This window comes from Bubalus bubalis, chromosome 2 (genome assembly GCF_019923935.1).
Source record: "Bubalus bubalis isolate 160015118507 breed Murrah chromosome 2, NDDB_SH_1, whole genome shotgun sequence".
NCBI classification, from domain to species: Eukaryota; Metazoa; Chordata; class Mammalia; order Artiodactyla; family Bovidae; genus Bubalus; species Bubalus bubalis.
Genome location: NC_059158.1, coordinates 148,477,883 through 148,504,811, shown reverse-complemented (window position 1 = coordinate 148,504,811; position 26,929 = coordinate 148,477,883). Strand labels below are relative to the sequence as shown.

Sequence of the window (26,929 nt, the reverse complement as noted above, 5' to 3'; positions counted from 1 at the left end):
AACTGGTAATCGCTCCTATCAAAGGGGCAGTGAGGGGCATGCCCCCTACTGGTTTCCTTGGTAAGCCATGAACCTATCTAACGTCAATTGTCAATTCCCCTTGTAACTAGCAACCACCCCAGGAGTGAAGACTGCTACCAGTCCACCGTACACCATGGGGTGTCACTTCAGATTCTTGCTTCAGACATATAAGATCCCCCACCCATTAAACCATAGATGTCTCTGTTGCTAACTCCAAGCTCTTTTTTTGGTCTTAAAACTGTGCAAGTACAGGCCTTGTAGGCCAGTGGGGTGCAGCCCAACAATGGGTGTGTGACCCAGGAATTTGCAGTTTTAACAAACATCTAAGAGCCTTGACACTCAAAATGTGGCATCACCTGAGAGTTCACTAGAGGTGCAAAGGACCCACCACAGACTCCTGAATCATGATCTGCATTTTAACAGGATCCCCACACATTAAAGTTTGAGAAACACTGCTCTAGAAGATTCTGTTTCATGCTGAAGTTTGAGAATCAATGGCCTGGGAAGACTAATGAGTATATAGATAAATGCATTTATAGAAGAACATATGAGTTCCTCTGGGCATGCTTAAAAGGATCAGGTTCCTCAGTTGGAGACTTCTAGGAGAGGTGTGATGACACTTGCTTCTTAAAGAGCAAGGAGAAGTTGGCCAGGCTAAAGGGATGGGGCAAAGGTGACAGCTCTCACCAAAGGGAACCAACTATCAAAAGTCCTGAGGCAAAAGAGAACACCGCATGTTTAGGCAACAACAGGTATCTCGACAAACTTATTTAAACTCTAAACATCAAAAGAGATTTTTTTTTTTAATTCAGTGGGGAAAGATTTTTACTCCTTTTCCAGACAGTGGGGGGATCATATTTTTCAAACCTTATCTTGCTACTTTCTCTAGCCTCCTTTGACAATTTTTGTGTGTGTGTGTGCCCATTTCTTCATTCATTCATTCAAAAATATATACCTTGCCACTGTAAAAGTCAAACTGTTAATTGCTCAGTCGGGTCCAACTCTTTGTGACCCCTGGACTGTAGCTTGCCAGGCTCCTCTGTCCATGGAATTCTCCAGGCAAGAATCCTGGAGTGGGTTGCCATTTTCTTCTCCAGGATATCTTCCCAACCCAGGGATCGAACATGGGTCTTCTACATTGCAGGCAGATTCTTTATATTCTGAGCCACCAGGGAAGCCCCTGATCAGTAGGCACAGAAGCCACTGTGCTTTGTACCTATAATGTGGTGGTGAGTGAAACTGAAATAGTTCCTGCCCTCAGGGAGTTTGGGCTTCCCTTGTGGTTCAGGTGGTAAAGAATCCGCCTGCAATATGGGAGATGTGGGTTCTATCCCTGGGTTGGGAAGATCCCCTGGAGAAGGGAAAGGCTACCCACTCCAGTATTCTGGCCTGGAGAATTCCATGAACTGTATAGTCCATTGGGTTGCAAAGAGTTGGACAAGCCTGTGCAACTTTCACTCACTCATTCACTCAGGGAGTTTACAGGTGAGGCTGGAGTGGGGGTAGAGATGCCAACAAAACAGGTAAGTTTCGTTTTTTGTTTTTTGTTTTTTTAAATGTGTAATTATAAATTGAGAAAATGGCTAAGTGTGCTATGATGGAGATAAAGCAGGAAACTTCAAGGACAGTCTTCCAGTCAGACCAGCCTATCCTCTTGTAAACTGGCCAAAGTCACGGGGGGTGGGTTGGGGAGAACTCAGGTCGCCTGCCAGTGTCCATGTACACACACACACACACACACACACACACACGCCCTATTTTGATGTGAATCTGAATGGGGGTTGAAGACCTCTCAAAACCATCCTGTTCCAACCTGCAGGCTACAACATGAGAGGGCAATGAAAATTGACTTTCATCGCAGCTCCAAATCGGAAATGCTAAGCAACCTCTGGGTTCTAATAGTCCTATTTTCAGAAATAAGTTATTTCTCAAATTCTCTTAACCAAGGGAGCTGCTAAAAACTAGTCCCAGGTTTGTTCCAAATAAAAATTTCGCATTGCAAACATCCATTTGGGCGTTGAGAAAAGCAGAGAGGAGAATAAGGCACATAGCACTGTTTCAAGAAGTGTGTGATGAAGACTGTGAGAAAACAAAGAGGTAAGAAGGCCAGGAGGGTGCAGTTGGGCCATGCCGGGCGCTGGGTCCCTAGGGCAGGGAAGACGAGTCCTTGCGGCCTGGAACCTTGTGTGTCGGAGTCTCGCTTCCCGAGCTGCTGGAAGGAAGCATTTAAGTGTGGGACCGCAAGAAGCGCTTGTAAACAGAGAGCCGGGCCGGAGTGGTAGCTGGCCAAATGGGCTGTCACCGTGAGGAGGGCGGGCTGCCGAAACCTAGCCCCAGCCTGGAGTAGGTTGCAGGCCTTGCAGGTGAAGGGAGAGAAGCAGTCGGTGGCCAGGTGAGCGTCTGTCTGCTTCTTTGCTGCCTGGCTGGCCACTGGGGGAAGGGTGTGGGGATGACAGTATTGTAAATATCCGAGAAGCTCCCTAGGGTAGCGGTGATTTTGCTATTTCTTCCGTCCTCTGATTTTTATTTCATCCTGAAAATTGCACAGTAATGCAGTGGATAATAGATGAGAGGAGATTATATGATGCATTGTCTATTTATTTTTATGAATCAGGTGTATAATTAGAAAGCAGTTGAAATAGCTGATCCTGTTCTGTGCGTTTTTTTTTTTTAGTCCTCCCCTCCACCCCTCCCTACCCCTCCTGGGTCCTAGAAACGAGGCCTCAGCAGAGCTTTTAATTCACATCTAACTAGGGCTCCCAGATTACAACGATTGTTCCTTCTGTTGACCTTGATCATTTTTAATATATAGTAAATGCCACTGTGTGACTGATGACAAGCATGATTTGGTCTTCTATAAAAGGATTACTAAGCTAAAAGGTTGAGATTTGGAAATTTTGGGCCCACTCCTCAAATAAAGTAAGTTAGTACTGAGATATACAAATGAATGACAAATAAAGACTGATCTAGATTTATAGCTTGCAAAGCAAAACAGATTTGAATTTACCAGGTTAAACCAAGATTGAGTTATGCTGTTGTAAACTTATTTGGAAGTTTTCTCTCTTCTTGGAAAAGATAAATATCTAGGCTTTTTTTTCCTGTAATATATTAATTTCAGTTGTCATAGTCAATTGCAATTTGTATTCATTCATAAGATACTTTGGCACACCTTAATATACAAGGCAATTTTTGTTTCATTAGCTTCAAAAAAAATGCTTTAACCAAAACTGGGCTGAAATCAGTAGACATGTAGTCTTTCTGAGTCATATAGTCTAACTTTTAGTTACTAGAAGAATATTAGAGTAAATTGCACATAAAAGAGTGTTTTAAAGTCATGCACATCAAGGAAATAATATTAATGACTGACGAGTTTGCCTTTACAGTGAGTATTTTCACAATGTAATGGTTCATAGCAAGAACTATAAAGCCATTCTGGGTTTGAATTCCTGCTTGGTCACTTCCTATTGTGTAACCTTGAGCAGTTTATTTGTTGTGTTTCTTAATCTTTGGTATGGGAATGACAGTACTGATCTTATAGGGTTATTATGAGGATTAAATGAGTTAATATTTTTAAGGTTCTTAGAACAGCACATATAGAAACTGCAGTATACATGCTTGTTAATAAATACATAAGGATATAGTAATGTTAAAAGTAAATGGTGATTGCCAGGAGCTGGGGGAGGGTTGAAATGAACAGTTGTTAAATGGGTATGGTTTCAGTTTTGCAGAATGAAGAGTTCTAGAGATTAGTTGCACAACAAGGTAAATGTACTTAACAGTAAGGAACTGTACCCTTAAAAATAGTTAGGATAGTAACTATCATATTGTAACTTTTCCCGCAATTAAATCTTTTAAAAACAGCAGTGTTAGCAAAGTTATATACAGCAGTCATCCCTCGATACACAAGGGGACTTAGTTCCAAGACCTCTCAGATACCAAAATTCAAGAATTCTCAAGACCTTTATATAAAATGGTGTATGTAGTGCCTTGCACTTAACCTACACACATCCTCTGGTGTAATTTAAATCATTTTTAGATTACCTATGAAAATGTTAGTCACTCAGTTGTGTCTAACTCTGTGATCTCATGGACTGTAGCCCCAGACTTCTTGGTACTATAAGATTACTCGTAGTACCTAATATAATGTATATTCTATGTAAATAGCTGTAATTTCAATGAAAATGCTATGTAAATAGTTGCCTTTTTCATTTTTTAAGTTGCTAAGTCATATATTACTCTTTGTTACCCCATAGACTGTAACCCACCAGGCTCCTCTGTCCATGGGATTTCTCAGGCAAGAATACTGGAGTGGGTTGCCATTTCCTTCTCCAGGGGGTCTTCCTGACCCAGGGATCAAACCTGCGTCTCCTGTACTAGCCGGCAGATTCTTTACCACTGAGCCATTAGGGAATCTGCAGATAGTTGCCTGGTGTCCAGCAAATTCAAGTTTTGCTTCTGGAACTTTCTGAAGTTCTTTTCCCCCCAGATATTTTCAATCTGTGATTGGTTGAATTTGCGAATGTGGAAGCCAAGGGTATGGAGGCCACTGTGTTCAGAATCTTTATTAGCACTTAGCAGGCCCTGTCTGGAGAAGGCAATGGCAACCCACTCCAGTACTCTTGCCAGGAAAATGCCATGGACGGAGGAGCCTGGTAGACTGCAGTCCATGAGGTCGTTAAGAGTCGGACACGACTGAGCGACTTCATTTTCACTTTTCACTTTCATGCATTGGAGAAGGAAATGGCAACCCACTCCAGTGTTCTTGCCTGGAGAATCCCAGGGATGGGGGAGCCTGGTGGGCTGCTGTCTATGGGGTCACACAGAGTTGGACACCACTGAAGCAACTTAGCAGCAGCAGCAGCAGCAGCAGGCCCTGTCCACAGCTGTCTTTGCTATTGTGAAAATGCACCTTCTGGTAGTCATCAGTAAGATTCACTTATTGGTAAATTCATGCAATTAAGACATCATAAAGAGAACAAACAAATATTAGAAGCAATACCTAAGACGCTGTGGCCCACACAATTCTGAAAATGCCCCTCCCCCGGGATTGCATGCTCTAATCCCTTGAACCTGTTGCAATGATGAAGTGTCACTTCCTTGATCATATTATGTTACATGGTACTGCTGCTGCTAAGTCGCTTCAGTTGTGTCCGACTCTGTGCGACCCCATAGACAGCAGCCCATTAGGCTCCTCTGTTCCTGGGATTCTCCAGGCAAGAATACTGGAGTGGGTTGCCATTTCCTTCTCCAATGCATGAAAGTAAAAAGTAAAAGTGAAGTTGCTCAGTCGTGTCCCACTCTTAGCGACCCCATGAACTGCAGCCTACCAGGCTCCTCTGTCCATGGATTTTCCAGGCAAGAGTACTGGAGTGGGGTGCCATTGCCTTCTCCAGTTACATGGCACAGTTGAATATAAAATAGGAGAATGAGCTGGTGGGCCAAATCTAATCAAAAAGAAGTGAAGTCGCTCAGTCCTGTCTGACTCTTTTCGACCCTGTGGACTGTAGCCTACCAGGTTCCTCTGTCCATGGGATTTCCCAGGCAAGAATAACGGAGTGGGTTGCCATTGCCTTCTCCCAGGATCTTCTTGACCCAGGGATCGAACCTGGGTCTCCTGCATTGTAGGCAGACTCTTTACCGTCTGAGCCACCAGGGAAGTCAAATCTAATCAAAGTGAAAGTGAAAGTGAAGTCGCTCAGTCGTGTCCAACTCTTTGCGACCCAGTGGACTGTAGCCCACCAGGCTCCTCCATCCATGGGATTCTCCAGGCACGAATACTGGAGTGGGTTGCCCTAATCAAAGGGGCCTGTAAAAGAGGAGCGCTTTCTCAGGCTAGGGAAATCCGAGCGATCTGAAGACCGAGAAGGACTGAACATACTGTTGCTGTATTGAAGACGGAGGGAATGCTTGAGAAGGAGTGGGGGCGGCCTTGAGAAAAGCAGGAGACCTGGAATTGCTGAGGGTGACCTGGCGTGGAAATGGGGACCTCAAACTGAGGGCCAGCAAATGAATGAGCTCGGAACTAGATTCTTTACCAGAGCCGTTGGTTAGGAACACAGCCTGGCCAGCGCATTGATTTCAGCCTTGTGAAGGAGAGCCTGAGCTGAGAACCCAGCCAGCCCCACCCAGATTCTGACCTTCAGAATTGTGAGGAAATGGGTGTTGTGTTAAGGTTCTAAGTTTGTGGGAATTTGTTACACCACAATAGAAGACCATAAAGACAGGAACAGACTATCCATAGAAGAGAAAACTAAGTGGCTAATAGTAATATGAAAGTGAATTCTCAAATAAAAATGAAAAAAAGAAAGAAAATGCTTTCTCTTTCCATTAATTAAATAAATGAAATTGAAACAACAGCAGGAAACTGTTTTCCCAGCTTTCAAATTTACATACATTTTAAAAAATTCTAGCTCTTCACATCAATTTATGTGCAGTAGAGCAGACACTCTCAGGTGCTGTGAGGGGTACATAGATATTAAACCTTTCTGAAAAATTTGTTGGCTTACTGTTTGAAAAATCTCACTAATGTGTCTACTCCTCCTCAGTCCAGTAGTTCCACTTCTAGCAGTCTGTCCAAGGGAACTTATAAGAAATATTTAAAAAGTTAACATTCACAAGTGCTTAATATAGCTTTGGTTAGAAAAGTCAGGTATTGACAATAGTCTCAATGCCCAACAGGAGGGGAACAGTTTGAATTAATTATGGTATTGTCAAAAGATATGGTGTTATATAGACTTTAAAAAGGATATTTATGAAGGGTTTTAACAGTATGGAAATGTATTTACCAATTTTTGGTAAATAGGAGGAGATAGGTTAGAGAAATATATGTGTAGTAAGTGAAAAGTGTTAGTTGCTCAGCTGTGTCCAACTTTTTGTGACCCTGTGGACTGAAGCCTTCCAGGCTCCTCTGTCCATGGGGTTCTCCAGGCAACAATACTGGAGTGGATAGCCATTCCCTTTTCTAGGGGTTCTTCCCGACCCAGGGATCTGAGTCTCCTACATTGCAGGCAAATTCTTTACCATTTGAGCCACCAGGGAAGACCATAATAACTCTCAACTATGTTTAAAAAAGCAGAAAATATACCTACATAAGGAAAGAGGCTGAAAGGGCCAAAATGGAGCAGCACTTTTTTTTCCCCATTGGAGGATGACTAGGCATAGTTTATTTCCCCTTGAACATTTTTATGTATTTTCAAAACATTTAACAGTAAGTATATAGTAGTTGTTTATAACCATAATAGTTAACAAATATTATTTTAAATGCTGTTAAAAACTCTATGCTATGGGGTATACAATGAATCTAAGACATTGTCCAGTCAAATAATGGAGAAAATAAAAATTCATAAATGACTAAAATATGTGTGAGAAAGTGATGTTTTAAAGAAAGACAATGAGATAGGAAATGATAATTACGGTTGAGAAGGTTGACAACAAAGTAGGATAACTTATTTGTCAATACGGATAATCAGTGTAAGTGTTATGGTAGGAGGATGGATGCGTATCATACTGAAATAATAGAATAAGGAAGCTCGTGGTTGAGTTTCCTTAAGTCTTTGTTTTCTCATAGATGGATGGATTTTAGGCTTTGGGCCATAGACTCAGGTTAATTATACAAGTGGAAAACAAAGAACTATGATGGATATATAGTCATTAGTGAAAAAAAAAAAAACAAAACCCTTGCATGTTACTCCTAGGAAAACCAAACTAGGCTGGTAACATCTGCATTAAAAACCATACAAAGCTAATACTTACTGAATATTTATCAAGTACTTAACATACTCTGTTCCAGTTTAATCTTGTGTGCAGCTTTCCCATGATACTTGAAGTCAAGTCATACATTTACATATTTAAGAAGCAGGCAGGTTGCAGGGTACTATTTTAATTACTGGTTTCAGAAAACCTGATTTTACCAGAAACCTGAAAAGGTTAGACCATTTGGGTAGCATGTTTAGGATTCTCTGTCTACAGACACTTTCCAGGAGCCCCAGACCACTGCTGCTCCTCCTCCTTTTCCTACTATTCCTTTGATAGTTTGATATGCCCTCTCCTCCACATCTGTAGGAAAGTACTGAAGCTGTCTCTTGCCCCACTGGCTGTTAGCCAAATGCTGATTTTCTTCATGGGGCATGTTTACCCTTTAAAAGAAATCGTGTGGAGGAATATCTAACAAGGAATTGCTTTTTTTCTTTTAGAGTGGATTTAGTATTCGGTTCTTAAGTAGCTGAACTGTATTCTAGCTTGGAGTTTCTGGTGCAAGCTAAATAATTCAGAGAACTGGGTACTGAGTGAGAGTGTGGTAAGAATAACCACCAGCAGTGAATTCCATGCCTATGTTTGCTCTGCTTCATTGGCTACTGTAGGTTTTACCAGACAGCAATAAAAGCCCACATCATTCACCTTCATATTGACAGTAGGGTAAGAAGTTTATTTGGTCCATGAGTGTAGTTAATGTTAGTGGCAACATGAGTTATGAGCAAAAAACCAAAGTCAAAATATAGAGGCCACTGTGATGTCAGGCATGCTATTTTTCACTAACATTTTGTTTGTTTTTCATACACTCATTAACTGTCAATTTGAGTTTTGTGTTTTAAATTTGATTCCCTGATCATATGTCACATTTATGAGTATGGAAGAGATTATTCACCTAGTTACCATGATTAGTGTAACCAATTTATAATTCAATGCAAACTGAAGCTGCCTTTGTCTGTATTGTCCATTTTACCTGTGGACATATATCTAACTGCAAAATTGCTAAATATCCATTTTATCCCATAGTCTACAGATGTGATTATAGATTTTCATAGAACAAGGAACGTGTATTATAGGTTAGAAAACATTGGAAATGTAACCAACAGTTTTTATGCTCCAGGAAATTAGCTAAATGATCTTTTCTCATAAACTTTTCCAGAACAACTTCTCTTCCACCCTCAGGGATTCATTGGTTTGTTAATTAGACAAGTAAGAATTGAGCACTTGTTTTATACCTTGACACATACCTCTTATACTTGGAGCCAGAGATACAGTCTTGAAGGAAATAGGCACAGTCTTGCCTTCGTGAAGGTTGCCGTCTAGTAGGGGAGACAGACAAGTAAACAGGCTATTTTTACAGAGTGAAAAGCATTATAATTGAGGAAATGTGTGTGCTATGGGACCTCACAAGAGGGATGTCCAGAATGGACAAGGGAGGTCAGGGAAGAAGTGGTACCTCAGCAAAGACCTGAAGGCTGAATGAGAACTAGCTAAGTTCTGTGCCTGTGGGGGGTGGGCGGTACGGGATAAGAGACGATGGAGATTTATGAGGTAACCCTAGGAAAGTAAGTGGACTGGGGCTCTTATAGGCAGTGTTAAGGAATATTAAGATTTATCCAGAAAATAACAGAGTTTTATCATTATTTTTAGAAAGCCCTCTCTGACTGCAGTGTAGTGAATGGATTAGTCGGAAGGAAAAAATAAAGGGAGGAAACTGGCTGGTGTCTGAACTAAGGTTGTAAAGAAGGAGAGAAAGGGATAAATTTGGCAGATCTCAGAGAAGTAGAATTAATGTGACTTGCTGTTCAGAGTGATTTGTTGGGGAGGGAGCCAGTAGGGTCAAGGATGATGATATTCTTCACTCTATGGAGAATGCCAAGAGGAGGGGCAGGCAGAGGGTTAGGTGAGGAGTTCGGTTTTGTGCATGTTAGGAGTTAGGGGATGTCTGAAAGGCAGTGGCATGTGTGAGTCTTGAGCTCAGGAGAACAATACTTCTCATCTCCACGTGGACTTCTACTGAAAGCCACAGGGATGGAGAAGATCACCCAGTGGAAAAGGAACTAAATAAGACGGTTATGAGGAAAATAGAGGAGCACCTACTTTATGATATGGGCATTTTGTTGTTCAGTCACTCAGTTATGTCCAACTCTTTGAGACCCCATGGACTGAGACACACTAGGCTCCCCTGTCCGTCACTATCTGCCAGAGTTTGCTCAGATTCATGTCCATTGAGTTGGTGAGGCTATCTGCCGCCTCCTTTTCCTTTTGCCTTCGATCTTTAAACAGCATCAGGGTCTTTTCAAATGAGTTGGCTTTTCACATTAGGTGGCCAAAGTATTGGAGCTTCAGCTTCAGCATCAGTCCTTCTAATGAATATTCAGGGTTGATTTCCTTTTAGGATTGACTGGTTTGATCTCCTTGCTGTCCAAGGGACTCTCAAGAGTCATCTCCAACACCACAGTTCAAAAGCATCAGTTATTTGGTGCTCAGCCTTCTCTATGGTCCAGCTCTACATCCATATATGACTACTGGAAAAACCATAGCTTTGACTGTACAGACCTTTGTCAGCAAAGTGATAAGGGCATAGGAAAGGGAGCTCATACAAGGGACTGAAAGGAGCATACAGAAATAAAGGAGAAGTGCTGGAAGAGACTGTGTTAATGCATTCATGACAGCAATGTAAAGAGTGAGTATTCAATAGTTCAGTACTACTGAGAGGTCAGGCAGTTGTGGAGTGAAAAGTCTCCTGGGTTTGGCAATAAGAAGATTGGTGCTGACCTCTGCCTGTGCAGTTTCACCTGAGGCAGAATCAGAGTGCTTCCACCTGGTGAGAAGTAGAGTCAGAGAGTATTTAAAAAAAAAACAAAAAACCAATTTCCTTAAGAAACTTGGAAGAGGAGAAGTGACAAAGTGTCTGAGCTATACAGGAACTTGGGGGACAACGGGAGATGTTACTTCTTCATTATTTCTTCTTTGAGAAGAAATAGTCCTTTTGAATCACCCTGAATATTGGTGGTGTGATCACTCACCTAGAGCCAGACATTCTGGAATGTGAAGTCAAGTGAGCCTTAGAAAGCATTACTATGAACAAAGCTAGTGGAGGTGATGGAATTCCAGATGAGCTATTTCAAATCCTGAAAGATGATGCTGTGAAAGTGCTACACTCAATATGCAAGCAAATTTGGAAAACTCAGCAGTGGCCACAGGACTGGAAAAGATTGGTTTTCATTTCAAACCCAAAGAAAGGCAATGCCAAAGAATGCTCAAACTACCACACAATTGCACTCATCTCACATGCTAGTAAAGTAATGCTCAAAATTCTCGAAGCCAGGCTTCAGCAGTACGTGAACCATGAACTTCCAGATGTTCAAGCTGGTTTTAGAAAAGACAGAGGAACCAGAGATCAAATTGCCAACATCTGCTGGATCATCGAAAAAGCAAGAGAGTTCCAGAAAAACATCTATTTCTGCTTTATTAACTATGCCAAAGCCTTTAACTGTGTGGATCACAATAAACTGTGGAAAATTCTTCAAGAGATGGGAATATCAGACCACCTGACCTGCCTCTTGAGAAACCTATATGCAGGTCAGGAAGCAACAGTTAGAACTGGACATGGAACAACAGACTGGTTCCAAATAGGAAAAGGAGTACGTCAAGGCTGTATATTGTCACCCTGCTTATTTAACTTCTATGCAGAATACATCATGAGAAACACTGGGCTGGAAGAAGCACAAGCTGGAGTCAAGATTGCCGGGAGAAATATCAATAACCTCAGATATGCAGATGATACCACCCTTTTGGCAGAAAGTGAAGAGAAACTAAAAAGCCTCTTGATGAAAGTGAAAGTGGAGAGTGAAAAAGTTGACTTAAAGCTCAACATTCAGAAAACGAAGATCATGGCATCTGGTCCCATCACTTCATGGGAAATAGATGGGGAAACAGTGGAAACAGTGTCAGACTTTATCTTTTTGGGCTCCAAAATCACTGCAGATGGTGACTGCAGCCATGAAATTAAAAGACGCTTACTCCTTGGGAGGAAAGTTATGACCAACCTAGACAGCATATTCAAAAGCAGAGACATTCCTTTGCCAACAAAGGTCTGTCTAGTCAAGGCTATGGTTTTTCCTGTGGTCATGTATGGATGTGAGAGTTGGACTGTGAAGAACGCTGAGTGCCGAAGAATTGATGCTTTTGAACTGTGGTGTTGGAGAAGACTCTTGAGAGTCCCTTGGATAGCAAGGAGATCCAACCAGTCCATTCTGAAGGAGATCAGCCCTGGGATTTCTTTGGAAGGAATGATGCTAAAGCTGAAACTCCAGTACTTTGGCCACCTCATGCGAAGAGTTGCCTCACTGGAAAAGACTCTCATGCTGGGAGGGATTGGGGGGCAGGAGGAGAAGGGGACGACAGAGGATGAGATGGCTGGTTGGCATCACTGATTCGATGGAAGTGAGTTTGAGTGAACTCTGGGAGTTGGTGATGGACAGGGAGGCCTGGCGTGATGCGATTCACGGGGTCGCAAAGAGTCAGACATGACTGAGCGACTGAATTGAACTGAACTGAATCTTGTCCTAGTGAATCCTTCTACTCTAAGACCACCAGAAAGTACAGAAACTAATGATGCCTGAATAGTGCAGGAGGAACCCTTGAGTAAATTAAAACCTTATCTCAGAGCTTCCAAAACTGATTGCTGTCACCACTCTCTCCACTAGTTTGTTGGTTTGTAATGGGAGGAGATCAAAGAGACTGTGGTGACCTTTTCCCTGGTACCATCCAGATGACATCTGTCAGTATCCTGTACCCTGCTTTTGAGTTCTCAAAGCACTTACATTATGTCATTTGATTTGCACTCCAAAACAATCTTTGAAGGAGGTAGGACAGGAATCCTTATTTGACCTACATTGAAAGAACTAGAATTCAGGTGCAAATGACTTGACAAGTAGTAGTGGTGCATGGATGCTTCAAACTCAGGTCTTCTCATTCCAGACCTTGTGGTCCAAAAGTGATTACCCTTCGCTAAAAGGTCAGATATTGTATCTGTATTTTCACTGTAGTGGGGTCATATGAAACCTGGGCATGTCATCTTAAGAAACAAGACTGAAAGTTGTGGGTCAACTTTGTTATTTTGTTTGAATCCCATATATACTGGTATTTGTCCCTTTATGTACCTGTCACCCCCCCCCCAAAAAAAAAGTTTAGTTAGTTTTAGTTTATTTGGAAGTGCCTTAATAGCTGAAGCATGTTTAAATTACCTATAGTCACATCTAACTTGAAAATATTCCTTTCAATTCTTTTGACAGAAACACTTATTTGCAGGGTTAGTTTTTTTTTTTTTTTAAAGCAAACATTTTTACAAGTGTTTCTATTTATTGGCTAAATGAAAAATGATGTCTTTGGTAAACATTAGTGAAAGGTTAGGGCAATTAGGACTATGTAAACATTTTTGAAAGCACTTGTTTGGCCAAAATGGAGTCACAGTTATTATACCCTTGCAGACATTCCAAGCAGTATGTCCAAGGTCACTTCAGAGAATTGAGGTTAGCTAGTTAGAACAGCCTTTTATTCTGTTTGTTCAGGCACCTCTCATCCACCATTCCCTTAGAGAATTTACAGTGATACAGAAATAGTACAGAGGTGATTTTTTTTTTTTTTTGGTAAATTAAGTATATTTAGCAATTAACTTTCTGAGTTGTGGGATACACAAATAGAAAGATTTAAAAATAATTATTAAAGTTCTTACTGTTTGAAATGAACATTCAAAGTACCTTATGTGTAAAATTCTAGCTGTGTTATCTCAAGGTAATTAGTTTGCTGTTGTTCTACTGGCTGGTATGTGCATTTTAGAGGCTGGTTTCCACTCACTTACTGACCATATTAGCTTGGATAAGGTACTACTGCATTTCTTTAAATCTCAAGTCCCTTATCTGTAAAGTGGTAATAATAATAATAGCAGCAGCTCTCCAGTAGGGTTGCTGGGAGGATTTAACAGCATAATGAAGATACAAGGCTTCTCATAATCACTTTAGTAAGTGTTCAATAGTACTTTTTTTCCAGTAGTCATGTGTGGATGTGAGAGTTGAACTATAAAGAAAGCTGAGCACTGAAGAATTGATGCTTTTAAACTGTGGTGTTGGAGAAGACTGCTGAGAATCCTTTGCACTGCAAGGAGATCCAACCAATCCATCCTAAAGGAAATCAGTCCTGAATATTCTTTGGAAGGACTGATGCTGAAGCTGAAGCGTCAATACTTTGGCCACCTAATGAGAAGAACTGACTCATTGGAAAAGACCCTGATGCTGGGAAAGATTGAAGGCAAGAGGAGAAGGGGATGACAGAGGATGAGATGGTTGGATGGCATCACCGACGCCATGGACATGAGTTTAAGTAAACTCCAGGAGTTGGTGATAGACAGGGAGGCCTGACATGCTGCAGTCCATGGGGTTACAAAGAATCGGACATGACTGAGTGACTGAACTGAAACTGAACTGAAGTGCTCAGTAAATGTTACAACGACTTAAATCTTGGTCTTGGCATAGGAGCTGTAAGAACTCTATATAGTTTTTTAAACTTTTGGTTAAATACACCCTTCCACATTTAAAGTATGTCCATCTACACTGAAGGAGTCCTCTTCAGGGCATTTTTGAAGACTTTAGTAGTAGTCATTTCCGATGCTGGGGAACTATTTGAATCCCAACTACCGTAAGCTTATCATCCTAATGTCAGATCAAAACAGTCAGAGAAATAGGCCAATCAGAGCTCCAGAATTCAGCTTCAGAGGGTTTTGGCATTGCAGACTTGTTTCGTAAAAGTCCATTTCATACCAATGATAATAGTCTATGCATGTGTGCATGCTCAGTCATGTCTGACTCTTTGTGACCCCATGGACTGTAGCCCGCCAGGCTCTTCTGTCCATGGGATTCTCCAAGCAAGAATACTGGAGCGGGTTGCCATGCTCTCCTCCAGGGCATCTTCCCAACCCAGGGATCAAACCCAGGTCTCTTGTGTCGGCAGGTGAATTCTTTACTACTGAGCCACCTGGGAAGCCCAATGGTCCATAATAAGAGAAATTTAAACCAAGATTTAGAGATGAAAATGTAGTTTTTAGTGTTCTTCCTTTTCATACTTTGTAAACTTTTCCTCTGTCTATATGATGGACAGAGAATTTTTTGGCCTATGTGTTGTACTTAGTAAAATAGCAAAGACTTTTCTTATTTTTACCTTGCCTTGTCCTTATCTTTGAGGGTCAAAGACAATGTTTTGTCTGCTTTTGGCAGCCTCATTTGTTTCCTGAGAGAATTGGTAAGAGGCTGCTAGGTAGCCAACCAAGGTCATTGTCAAAAATTGAGTCCAAAAGGGAGGGAGAAGTTGTGGAAGCAGCCCATCATCACTGGGTACCTCCATCCTTTCAAATAAGAAGTGAGTCACCGTCTGCTTAGACCTTATTGTGGGTCTGGTACTCTCTGGGTGCCATTTAACAAAGATCTGGGCTCATATTTAAGCAGGTTCAAGTGTACCGAGGAAAGAAAAAAAAATCAGATAATTACTTCTCGTGTACATTCACCCTAAATGCCCAGAGGAACCAGTTCTGTGAATACGTGCTCACATATAAGCTGGTTGTTGCTTTAAAGGTTAAAGTGGTGAGTATTCTCCCTTCTGCTAATCAGCTGTGGTGACCTAAGAAATTAAGTCAACAGGAAGTGAGGCATGGATTCATTTCTCATGACATCTCAGCCACCCAGCAGAGGCTTCTCTTGGCCAGGGATGTTCCCATGGGTCGTATAGACTTGGGCAGCTTGTGAGGAAGCACTCTGCATGTATGCCTCCCATTTGTGCAGTGGCGAGTTCGCGTTGAGCTCACCCTTTGGTGGGATGTTTCAAGATATTCCGGTAAGTTGACAGCTTCATGCCAGAAGCAGCATCATTTCTAGAGCAGGTCTGATTAGTTTTGTTTGTACATTTGTTTCCTTTGTCTTTGGTTTCTTTTAGCTGAAGTCATCTCTGTATACATGTTATTATGTGATTTAATTGTGTTTTGTCACTTAAGACCTTTTATTGTCCCTTGATTTGTGATGATTCTTATTTATGTTCTTGTGACACCTTTTGTATACTTCCGTTAGAGTGCTTTTTATACTTGGTTTTGTTGTGTTTCCCCACAAGCTTTTTGAGGGCAGAAGCTGTGTTTTGTGACCATAGTATCATCTAACATAGTGTTTGGATACTTGGTCCATCCTCTGTGAGTGCTTGTTGAGTATAAATGTTTGTGTGTTTAGGAATCTACTAGCTTCTAATAGGAATAGTAATTGTTTTAGATTTTACAAAAATTTCACATATATTATCTGCATTTGTGCATTACAACTCTCTAATGGAGAGATGCTTTGAGGGATACAGGCATTGGCAGGATTTCAACTTTGCAGATAAGAAGGGCCAAGAAGTCCTGAGTGAGCCTGACTTACTGGAGGTCATTCAGCTTAGAAGGCAGTGCTGAGCCATCAGCCCTCTCCTGGTGTCAGCAATGTGTGTTCTTCCTGTTGCTACACCTCTGTTCCATCAAACAGACTCAAAACTGGGTGGCTCATGGATTGAATTCAACTTACTTAGTCCTTGTTTATGGTCCTTCTAGCATTAGGGGCCCTGAGTGATTTAAGGTGATTTAAAAGGTAGTTGAACTTGTACTCAGTAATTAGACAGGGATTACAGGAACTTCTTTTTCTTTCCCATGGGGCCTTCGACTGACAATAGGTGAGGTATTTTGGTCTCTTTCATCATCCCTAAAAAATAATCCTGCTTCTCTACTTACCTCTCTTTGTTGAGATTACTACAAAATTTTATCAAGAAGCTTATCAAGTGATTTATAAACCACGCACTAAACCATGCACATGAAGACAGTTACTCTCAATGAAGTCAAATAGGTTGTTTGAGCTGATGACATCTTTAAATCTACAGAGGCTAATCTAGAAAGCTACTTCCCTAGCTTTTAGGGTGTCTTGCACAGCTGGGTCTCAGTGATATCCTTGGCGGGCCGTTGCCTTCGTCATGGAGGTTTCGTGCCAGCTGGTTTAGCTGAGACGGTGCCCCCACGTTGCAGTTGTTCAGTGGCTAAGTCATGTTCGTCTCTTTGCGACCCCGTGGACTGCAGCAGCCCAGGCGCCTCTGTCATCCACTGTCCCTTGGAGTTTGTTCAAAGTCATGTCCATTAAGTTGGTGATGCCATCCAGCCATCTCATCCCCCTTGTACTAGTCAATGATTCCTTGCTGCAGTTGGAGGCTGACTCTAGTGCATATGGTTTTTATGATGGAACTTGTCACTTTCTTCACCTCAGTCCTAGGATGAAGATAATTTGAGTGGTTCCTTTGTATGTTTTTTTAATCACTATTTCCTGCCATGGAGGTAAAGGGAAATGAAAAACATTGAGTCTGCATTTTTAGACACTTAAGTAACTGAAGTTTGTGTCTGTTTTGTTGCTAAAACCAGGACATTTTGGTTTTATGAAAATGGGCTTCTGAATCAGAAGCCTTAGCTTTCCAATCCAGTGGTTGACATTGGGGCATAATAACGTTACTGCCTTCAAGAACAGAGCAGTTGGAAATTTGAAATGCCATACTTACATTTCGTTTGCTTTCTGGGAAAATACCTTGGGGTGTCACATGTCTCAATGATTTTTGCAAGTGACAAACAATAATCACAGAGATGGACTGGAAAATGCTTTAGGTTGATTGCCTGAGGGTATTTCAAAGGGAACGTGTCCTTCCTGGTATTAGAAAGAGCTTGAGCTCTAAATCACTGGGAAATTTGACCAGCTGAACTATGAATTTGGAGTGGTTCTCAGAGTAATTCCTAAGTGTTGCATAGGTGCTTTTGTTTTCATAAAATGTCTGAATGAGGTCTCTGCTACCTGACCTTTGCCATGTTATTTTTAAACCCCGTTTTAATAGCTTGGAAGCTTTTTCTAACCAAGAAAAAAATGTAAAAGCTCAAGTCAGTGTTTTGGAAATCATGTCAGATTTTACTTAGATGAGCTTATGAATTAAAATATATTTTTGCCAGAAAACCAGAGTGCTGTTTATATGTATAGATGTCAGTACTTTGAAAACAGACTTCATGTAGTTGTTCATTCAGCCAGTATTTACTGAGCACCCACTGTGTACTGGGCTTCTGAGGTGGCATAGTGGTAAAGAATCCGCTGGCCAAGCAGGAGACATGGGTTCAATCCCTGGGTCGGCAAGATACCCTGGAGTAGGAAATGGCAACCCACTCTAGTATTCTTGCCTGGAAAGTCCCATGAGCAGAGGAGTGCAGCAGGCTATAGTACATGGGCTGCAAAGAGTCAGACACGACTGAGTGACTGAACCCCGCCCCCCTCCCCGCCCCCAACAGACACACACATACACGTTGTGTATTAGCCATAGTGTTAGGTCCATTGAGGGTTATAAACATGCAATGGGGTAGAATTGCTGTTCTCAAGTTGCTGTATGTCCAGTAGGGTAGGCGTGTGACTGCAGGAATCTTGGTATCTTTGCACCTCAGATTCCTCATCTGTAAAAATGGGAATAATGGTACCACTTTAAACATGGTGAAGCTTACACATATAAAGTACTAAGCAATGTACTTGGCACAAAATATGCTTTTGATAGTTTATCACCTCATTTCAGAAAGAACAGGCACTGTGCAATGTAAGCTGTGGGCGTGGTACCAAAGACGTTCTGTAGATGGTTGAAGAAAGAGCAGACCGTTTTAGGGTCAGGAATAAAAGAAAGCTTGTGAAAGAGGTGCCAATTGAGCTTGAAGAGTGGATGGAATTTCAGTAGGTAGAGGTGGGAGATGATACCTCAGAGAAAATTGTAAGCAAAGTGTTCGAGTTGGGAAAGCCTAACATTTGAGCAGTAGTATTCCAGTTTGGAGGAAAAGAATGTCTTACGAAAGCGAAGTGGAAAGTTGGAGAGCAAGCTAGTCCCAGACTGAAAGGCCTAGATTAGAGAGTTGTGCCATCATCAGCGGGAGCTGTACTGAAGGGTTGTATTTGCTTCTGTCTCGCCAGTAACTTAGACGGCACACAGCCCATAGTGAGCAGTCAGCAAATAACCATTGAGTGAATCACTGAGTTGGCTTGAGACAAGTTGAACTTCATTTGGCCAGAGGATAAGTCAGGTAAAAATGTCTTACAACCTGAGCAGTACATGTGGCCATGATCAGAGAAGAGAGTTGAGGTGAGGAGACCAGTAAGGAAAGGCAGAAGATGGAACCAAGAAGGGGAGGGTAGAAGAAGGAGGGAAACAGAGACCTCAGTGCCTGTGAATCCTGAGGAGGAAAGGTTTGAGGAGGGGCTGGTTGACAGGCTCAGGGCAGGTCAGGGCTTTGCAGTGAGGGAGCTAGTGGTGGTGTAGTGAGGAGGTCCCTGGACTCAGTGGAAGAGAGTTCAGTCAACAGGGGCCTGGTGCCAGGCTATAGGTCTTGCTGGACACAGCACACTCGGGCAGGTTTTTTTCTTTTCAAGGTTAGTTGTTTATTGGTATTTGATTTTTGAGCATATATCTAAACAGATCATATGCCCAAACTGTATATATAATCTTATTTCAATTAAATAGTCAGTTCAGTTCAGTCACTCAGTCATGTCCGGCTCTTTGCAACCACATGAATTGCAGCACACCAGGCCTCTCTGTCCATCACCAACTCCCAGAGTTCACTCAGACTCATGTCCATTGAGTCAGTGATGCCATCCAGCCATCTCATCCTTTGTTGTCCCCTTCTCCTCCTGCCCCCCAATCCCTCCCAGCATGAGAGTCTTTTCCAGTGAGTCAACTCTTCGCATGAGGTGGCCAAAGTACTGGAGTTTCAGCTTTAGCATCATTCCTTCCAAAGAAATCCCTTGGCTGATCTCCTTCAGAATGGACTGGTTGGATCTCCTTGCAGTCCAAGGGACTCTCAAGAGTCTTCTCCAACACCACAGTTCAAAAGCATCAATTCTTCAGTGCTCAGCTTTCTTCACAGTCCAACTCTCACATCCATACATGACCACTGGAAAAACCATAGCCTTGACTAGACGAACCTTTGTTGGCAAAGTAATGTTTCTGTTTCTCAGTATGCTGTCTATGTTGGTCATAACTTTTCTTCCAAGGAATAAGCGTCTTTTAATTTCATGGCTGCAATCACCATCTGCAGTGATTTTGGAGCCCCCCAAAATAAAGTCTGACACTGTTTCCACTGTTTCCCCATCTATTTGCCATGAAGTGATGGGACCAGATGCCATGATCTTCGTTTTCTGAATGTTGAGCTTTAAGCCAACTTTTTCACTCTCCACTTTCACTTTCATCAAGAGGCTTTTTAGTTCCTCTTCACTTTCTGCGATAAGGATGGTGTCATCTGCATATCTGAGGTTATTGATATTTCTCGCAGCAGTCTTGATTCCAGCTTGTGCTTCTTCCAGTCCAGCGTTTCTCATGATGTACTCTGCATGTAAGTTAAATAAACAGGGTGACAATATACAGCCTTGACGTACTCCTTTTCCTATTTGGAACCAGTCTGTTGTTTGATGTCCAGTTAGATTTTAAAAAAACCCTGTTTTCTCTGAGTTCTGAGGTCATGACTGATTTTTGTTTCTTTTGCACACCTGTCAGTATTTTCCAGGGTTTTTATGAGTGTTTATTACCTTCAGAACTGGGAAAAACACTATAAAATTATATTTTTAAATGGTATGTTCCTTATGTATTGCCCATCAATACACTTCTCATTTATTGAAACTTAGATAAATGTAGCCATTTAATTCCATCTGTGTTTCTACCTGTCCTTGTCCCCTGAAAGACCTCTGAACTCTTCTTCTTCTGAGGTCCACACCAGCACCATTTCCTTATCTGCTGCTCCTGGCTTGCCTGTGCTCCATCAACATGCTCACATTACATGTCTTTATAACAGAGCTTAACCTCTTGTAGCCTGATCGCCCGGAAACATCCTTACTAGGGTCAGATCCTTTTGTGGTGGAGCCTTTACATTATGTAACTTGCAGGAGATTTCCGATCAGCTGTGGCCTTAACCAAAGTGAAGACCATGTGAGAGCCACATGTGCTGATCATTCTTATAATCGCCCTTGTTTCTCATATTTGAGGATGAATTGGCAGAAACTGTTTATCCAGGGTGTCTTTAGCATTGCATTTTTCTTCATAGTCCAGCTGCTTCTAAAACTACGTGCCCCAGCCTCTTGAGCACTCATTACATTCTGAATACAAGCCATTTAGTCAAGTGGGAGGAAGTCCTCATTTTTACCATCCAACTTGGGAGATGTGGCCTGTCTGTGTGGGCCAGACTGGTATTATTACTCATATCTGCTTCTGCCTCTGTGTGGGAGGACTGCTGTATTCATCCTGCTAATTAGCCTTGCCTAATGAGCATGTAAACGGCAGATTTCCTTGTTAGGAAATAGCAGTATACTGATACCACATCCTGTTACATTGGGATGCCTGCATGGGATTCTTGGGTTGAGTGTTTATGACCACACTTGACAAATGGACCTCAGTCTCTCAACCTGTCATGCTGGGGAAATAGCGCTTTACAGAAAGAGTATTCTTTATAAAAATAAGATAAAATGTCTGTAGATCATTGAGTTGGCTGAAATGCAGGATGCTATAAATAGTTGGTTGCTGATGTTGCTGTTGCTGGGCTGACATGTCTTTCCCAGGAGAGACCAGGAGCACATGGCTGTTTGGGTGAGGTCTGGTGGAGGGCTCCATAATTATACAGCTGTTTACATTTTTTAAAAAAAGTGTGTTGAAATCGAAACAGCTACCTAGAGAATGATCCACACGTGAAGCAGTTTGATATTAGCAATGTTACTGGATGCAGGTAACTGAGTAAGGCGCCCAGGAGTATAAACAGTTTGCCGGAGGCCACCCAGCACATGTGTGGTTGAACCAGATTTAGAACTCAGTTCTGCTTAGCTCCTGATTTCCAGTTTTATGTAGAAGCAAATCAGACTGCACTGCCACGGTGGTTTCACTCAGTTCACTTTGTCAGAGGAAAGTACTCTCCCTACTTTGATCTGTCTGAATGTGTTATTTTTAATTAATCTCAAAACCAGATGAGGCAAGCTAGTAAGAGGTGTTCACTTATAGAGACTAAACTTGGCATTAGACCCTTGTATAGTGAATTTGAGGACTATACATCCTAGGGAAAAGAAAAATTCCAAGGGGAGAAAAGTTGGAACATGGAGCACCGAAGGTTGAAGACATAGAGATTATATAAGAGGGTCAATAAGACATCATGTGCCAGCTGTCAAGTACTTGGAATGTAGAGTGGGATCAAGAGAGGACTGTTGAGCATTCAGTACGTTGTGGCAAACCCAGGGTGTTCTGAGAGCCTGAGCAATTTGGAACGTTGCCCAGCTTGGGCCAAAGCATGGAGAAATAAAACAGCAAGGTGAGTGTTAGCTGGGAACAACAAAATAAAGAGGTAGATGGGTCATGAAGGGCCATGAACGTCCTGTAAAGGAATAACAATGTGTTCATGCAACATGCATCTATTTAGTGCTTTGTGTGTGTGTGTCAGGTATTTCTCTAATGTACTTGGGATACATGAGTGAACAAAATAAGTATCAATTCCTGCCCTTGAGGAGCTTTCACTTTAATGAGGAGGGAGAAACACTAGATATTAAATAATTATTCAATTGAGTGGTACAGTAGAGGATGGTAGATGTAAAAAGGTTGCAGCCATGTGATCATGGTTAATGTAAGCAGTAGTGAGTCATGTTGATGGTATCTACTCTTCCTATGATATGATGAGAATAGCACCTTACCTCTCTGGTTTTTCTCCCCAAAACATACAACCCTAATCTCATCACAAGAAAACCATCAACCAAATCTCAGTTGAAGGATAGCCTGTGAAATACCTGACCAGTACTCCTCGAAACTGTTGAAGTCATCAGAAACAAGTAAAGCCCGAGAAGCTGTCACAGCCAAGAGAAGGCTAAAGAGACTTGACAGCTAAATGCCATGTCTTACCCTGATCAGGATCCTGGAACAGGAAAAAGATATCAGGCAAAATTGAGGAAATCTGAACAAAGTGTGAACTTTAGTTAACAATGATATATTAATATTGGTTCATTAATTGTGATAAACATACCATATTAATGCAAGATGTTACATGGAGGACATGGGGTGTGGGGTATATGCAAACTCATTGTACTGTTTTTGCAATAATTATGTAAATCTCAATATGTTCTAAAATTTAAAATTTACTAAAAAACCCCCACAGAGTAAAGAAGATCAGAAGTCCAGGGTAGAGACACATGTTGTAATTTAAAATAGGATGGTCAGGGCAGGCCTCATTGAGAAGGTGACATGAACAGTCACTTAAAAAGAGAGTTGACCATGTTGGTATGGAACAGGGGCGAGGAACGGGTCAGCCAGTGCAAAGACCCTGAGAGGAGAAGATGTCTGCAAGTCAGAGAACCAGCAGGGAGGCCAGTGTGTGTGTGTGTGTGTGTGTGTGTTTTGAAGGGTGGGGGGTGGGGTTCGGAGAGTGAGGACTTTTAGGCTGTTACCAGGAGATAGTGAAGGACAGGGAAGCCTGATGTGCTGCAGTCCATGGGGTCACAAAGAGTTGGACATGACTGAGCGACTGGACAATGGCAACATTCACATACTGTGTGCTGGGAACCATGCCATGGGTTGTCCTGTTTAATTCCCTCAGCTGTTGATATTTTAGGAGAGTTAAAGTTAAATTTAAAGTTAATTTATGTTAACTTGCTGATTTTGCAAATGTGAAGATTGAGATTAGGAAGATGAGGTAATTTACCGGAGTCCCATTGCTGGTAACTGAAGCAGCTGCAGCTCCTTTCTTCGTACTGAGACCCATAGTTGTCACTCCTGACGTCAGCCTCCTCTCCTCAGGGGGCTGGACTAGATCTCCTAGGCCAGGAATTAGATCTTCTGAACCGCAGCCCACTAGAAAAGGTGGCCCTCTGCTTGTTTTTAAGTCATGGTTAAAAAAAAACAAACATAAAGTTTACCATTGTAATCATTTTAAGGTCAATAGTATTTATATTCATATTGCTGTGAAACACATCTCTAGAACTTTTCATCTTGCAAATCTTAAACTCTATACCCATTAAACAACAACTCCCTTTTACCTCCTTCCCTAGCCCCTGGTAACCCCCATTCTACCTATTAATTTCCATGAATATGATACACAGATGACACCATCCTTATGGCAGAAAGCTAAGAAGAACTAAAGAGCCTCTTGATGAAAGTGAAAGAGGAGAGTGAAAAAGTTGGCTTAAAGCTCAACATTCAGAAAACGAAGATCATGGCATCTGGTCCCATCACTTCATGGGAAATAGATGGGGAAACAGTGGAGACAGTGACAGACTTTATTTTTTTAGGCTCCAAAATCACTGCAGATGGTGACTGCAGCCGTGAAATTAAAAGATGCTTGCTCCTTGGAAGAAAAGCTATGACCAACCTAGACAGCATATTAAATAGCAGAGACATTACTTTGCCAACAAAGGTCTGCTTAATCAAACTATGGTTTTTCCAGTAGTCATGTATAGATGTGAGAGTTGGACCATAAAGAAAGCTGAAAAATTGATACTTTTGAACTGTAGTGTTGGAGAAGACTCTTGAGAGTCCAGTGGACTGCAAGGAGATCAAACCAGTCAATTCTAAATGAAATCAATCCTGAATATTCATTGGAAGGACTGATGCTGAAGCTCAAACTCCAATACTTTGGCTACCTGATGTGAAAAATCGACTCATTAGAAAAGACCCTGATGCTGGGAAAGATTGAAGGTAGGAGGAGAAAGGGACAACAGAGGATGAGGTGGTTGGATGGCATCACCGACTTGATGGACATGAATTTGAGCAAGTTCCAGGAGTTGGTGTAGGACAGGGAAGCCTGGCATGCTGCAGTCCATGTGGTTACAGAGAGTCGGACACAACTGAGTGACTGAATGACAACAGCAAAGACATTGAAGGCATTTAGAACAGTGTCTAAATAGTAAGTGCTCCACTAGAATATGGGACTTCCCTGGTGGCTCAGGCAGTAAAGAATTCACCTGCAATGTGGGAGACCTGGATTTGATCCCTGAGTCGGGAAGATCCCCTAGAAAAGGAATTATAACTCATTCCAGTATTCTTGCCTGGGAATTCCCATGGACATAGTAGCCTAGTGGGCTACTGTCCACAGGGTCACAAAGAGTCAGACACAACTGAGTGAGTAACACTTTGATTCACTTTGACCACTGGAATAAAAGCTCCATAAGGACAGGATTTATGTCTGGCTTGTTCACTGTTGTATCACCAGTGCCTAGAACACAGTAGTTGCTTCAGTAAGTATTTATGGAATGAATAAATCACTGCAGCTCTCAAATTCTTTTTAGCTATTTAATTTATACTGTGCAAATGCAGTCAAAAAGCTGTATCTCTCATGTTAATTCATTTATTACACTAAAGGGTAATTTTTTTGGCAGTTGTTAAAGCAGTACCTCTATTATTTATTGCTAGAGATAATCATTATGTGATGAGAGGGCTGTCAGTGAGAGGGACTATTTCAGGAAAGAGACTGGGACTTGAGAGGATGGTCACATCCTAGTCCCTGTGATGGCCACCAAGTGTGGCTTCTTGCCTTCACAGAGGAGAGAATTCAAGAGAGAGCCATAGTAAAGTGAAAGAGGGTTTATTCCGGGAGATAACATACTCTGTAGACAGAGTGTGAATCATCTCAGAAGTCAAGAGAGGCACCAGGATATGGAGTTGTCAGTTTTTATAGGGATGGGAAGTTTCATAGGCTATTGAGTGGGAGGAGTGTTCCAGCTATTTTGGGGAAGGGGTGGGAACTTTGGGGACTGGGCCACTGTCCACTTTTTGACCTTCATGGTTGGCCTTGGAACTGTCATGGTGCTTGTAGGGGTGTCATTTAGCATGCTGATATGTTACAACTGAGAGCTTCTCAGGTGGCACAGTGGTAGAGAATCTGCCTGCCAGTGCAGGAGATGCAGGTTCAATCCCTGGGTCAGGAAATTCCCCTGGAGGGTGTAATGGCAACACACTCTAGTATTCATGCCTGGAAAATCCCGTGGACAGAGGAGCCTGGCGGGCTATAGTCCATGGGGTCACAAAGAGTTGGACATGACTGAGCACACGTCTTTGTTGTCATCGTCACCATGTTACAGTGAGTGTATACCGAGGCTCACGGTCTAGTGGAAGTTGACAAGGTCTGCCATCTCGGCCCTAATTGGTTCCAATCAGCGTGTCATGTTCTCAGGCTGTGTCATTCTTTTAAAGGCTGTGCCCTCCTCCTTTCCTGAGTACTGACAAAAGAAAAAGAGGAAAGGAAAACAATGTCATGATTCTAAAGTTAGCCATTCAAAAATTATTTTATTTATTTATTATTATTTAATTGTTTAAAATGGCTTCCCTTATAGCTCAGTTGATAAAGAATCTGCCTGCAATGCAAGAGACCCCAGTTTGATTCCTGAGCCAGGTAGATCTGCTGGAGAAGGGATAGGCTACCCACTCCAGTATTCTTGGGCTTCCCTTATGGCTTAGCTGGTAAAGAATCCTCCTGCAATGCGGGAGACCTGGGTTTGATCCCTGGGTTGGGAAGATCCCATGGAGAAGGGAAAGGCTACCCACTCCAGTATTCTGGCCTGGAGAATTCAGGGTGTCAACGAGTTGGACACGACTGGTTCTAATCAGTGTGTCATGTCCTGAGGCTATGTCTTTCTTCAAATGTTGTGCCCTGCTCCTTTCCTGTCATTCATTTATTCAACAAATACTTTGTTGAACCTCAACTGTGTTTAGGGGGCCCATAGGTGAACAAAATTGCTGTCTGAGTGGATATTGACATCGAAACTAGTAATTATGGATGTCGTGTGTATAACTTACAGAAATGCTGGTGCTCTTCTGAACCAAGGCCCTTGTATCCTTAAACAAGGACATTTAACCTAGTCTGGGACACCAAAGAATGCTTCCCTAAGGAAGTGATGAGTCCTGATGATTGTTTGTAGTGTGGCAAAATACTCTGAAATTTAGTGTCTTAAAACAATTTATTTTCTCTCATGGGTCTGGGATGACTAGACTCAGCTGGAAAATTCTCTCTTGGGATCATGATACTGACTGGGGCTAGAATCATCAAAGAGCTCAATTAGGCTGCCATTCAAGACAGCTTCTTCCC

The 26,929-nt window shown here is 42.0% G+C and overlaps 1 protein-coding gene across 6 annotated transcripts in view; it reads left to right on the top strand.

Moving 5' to 3' along the window:
- The first annotated feature begins 2,253 nt into the window (after positions 1 to 2,253).
- The window catches only part of PLEKHM3 (pleckstrin homology domain containing M3), a 226,219-nt gene continuing 201,543 nt past the window's right edge, over positions 2,254 to 26,929 (top strand). For 5 of the 6 annotated variants that reach the window (XM_025278111.3, XM_044937700.2, XM_025278116.3 and 2 more), the window contains exon 1: positions 2,254 to 2,413. The gene's annotated coding sequence lies outside the window, so the exon portion shown is untranslated. Of the gene's footprint in view, positions 2,414 to 15,326; positions 15,658 to 26,929 lie in introns of those variants that run through there. The other variant, XM_025278113.3, reaches the window with a different exon arrangement.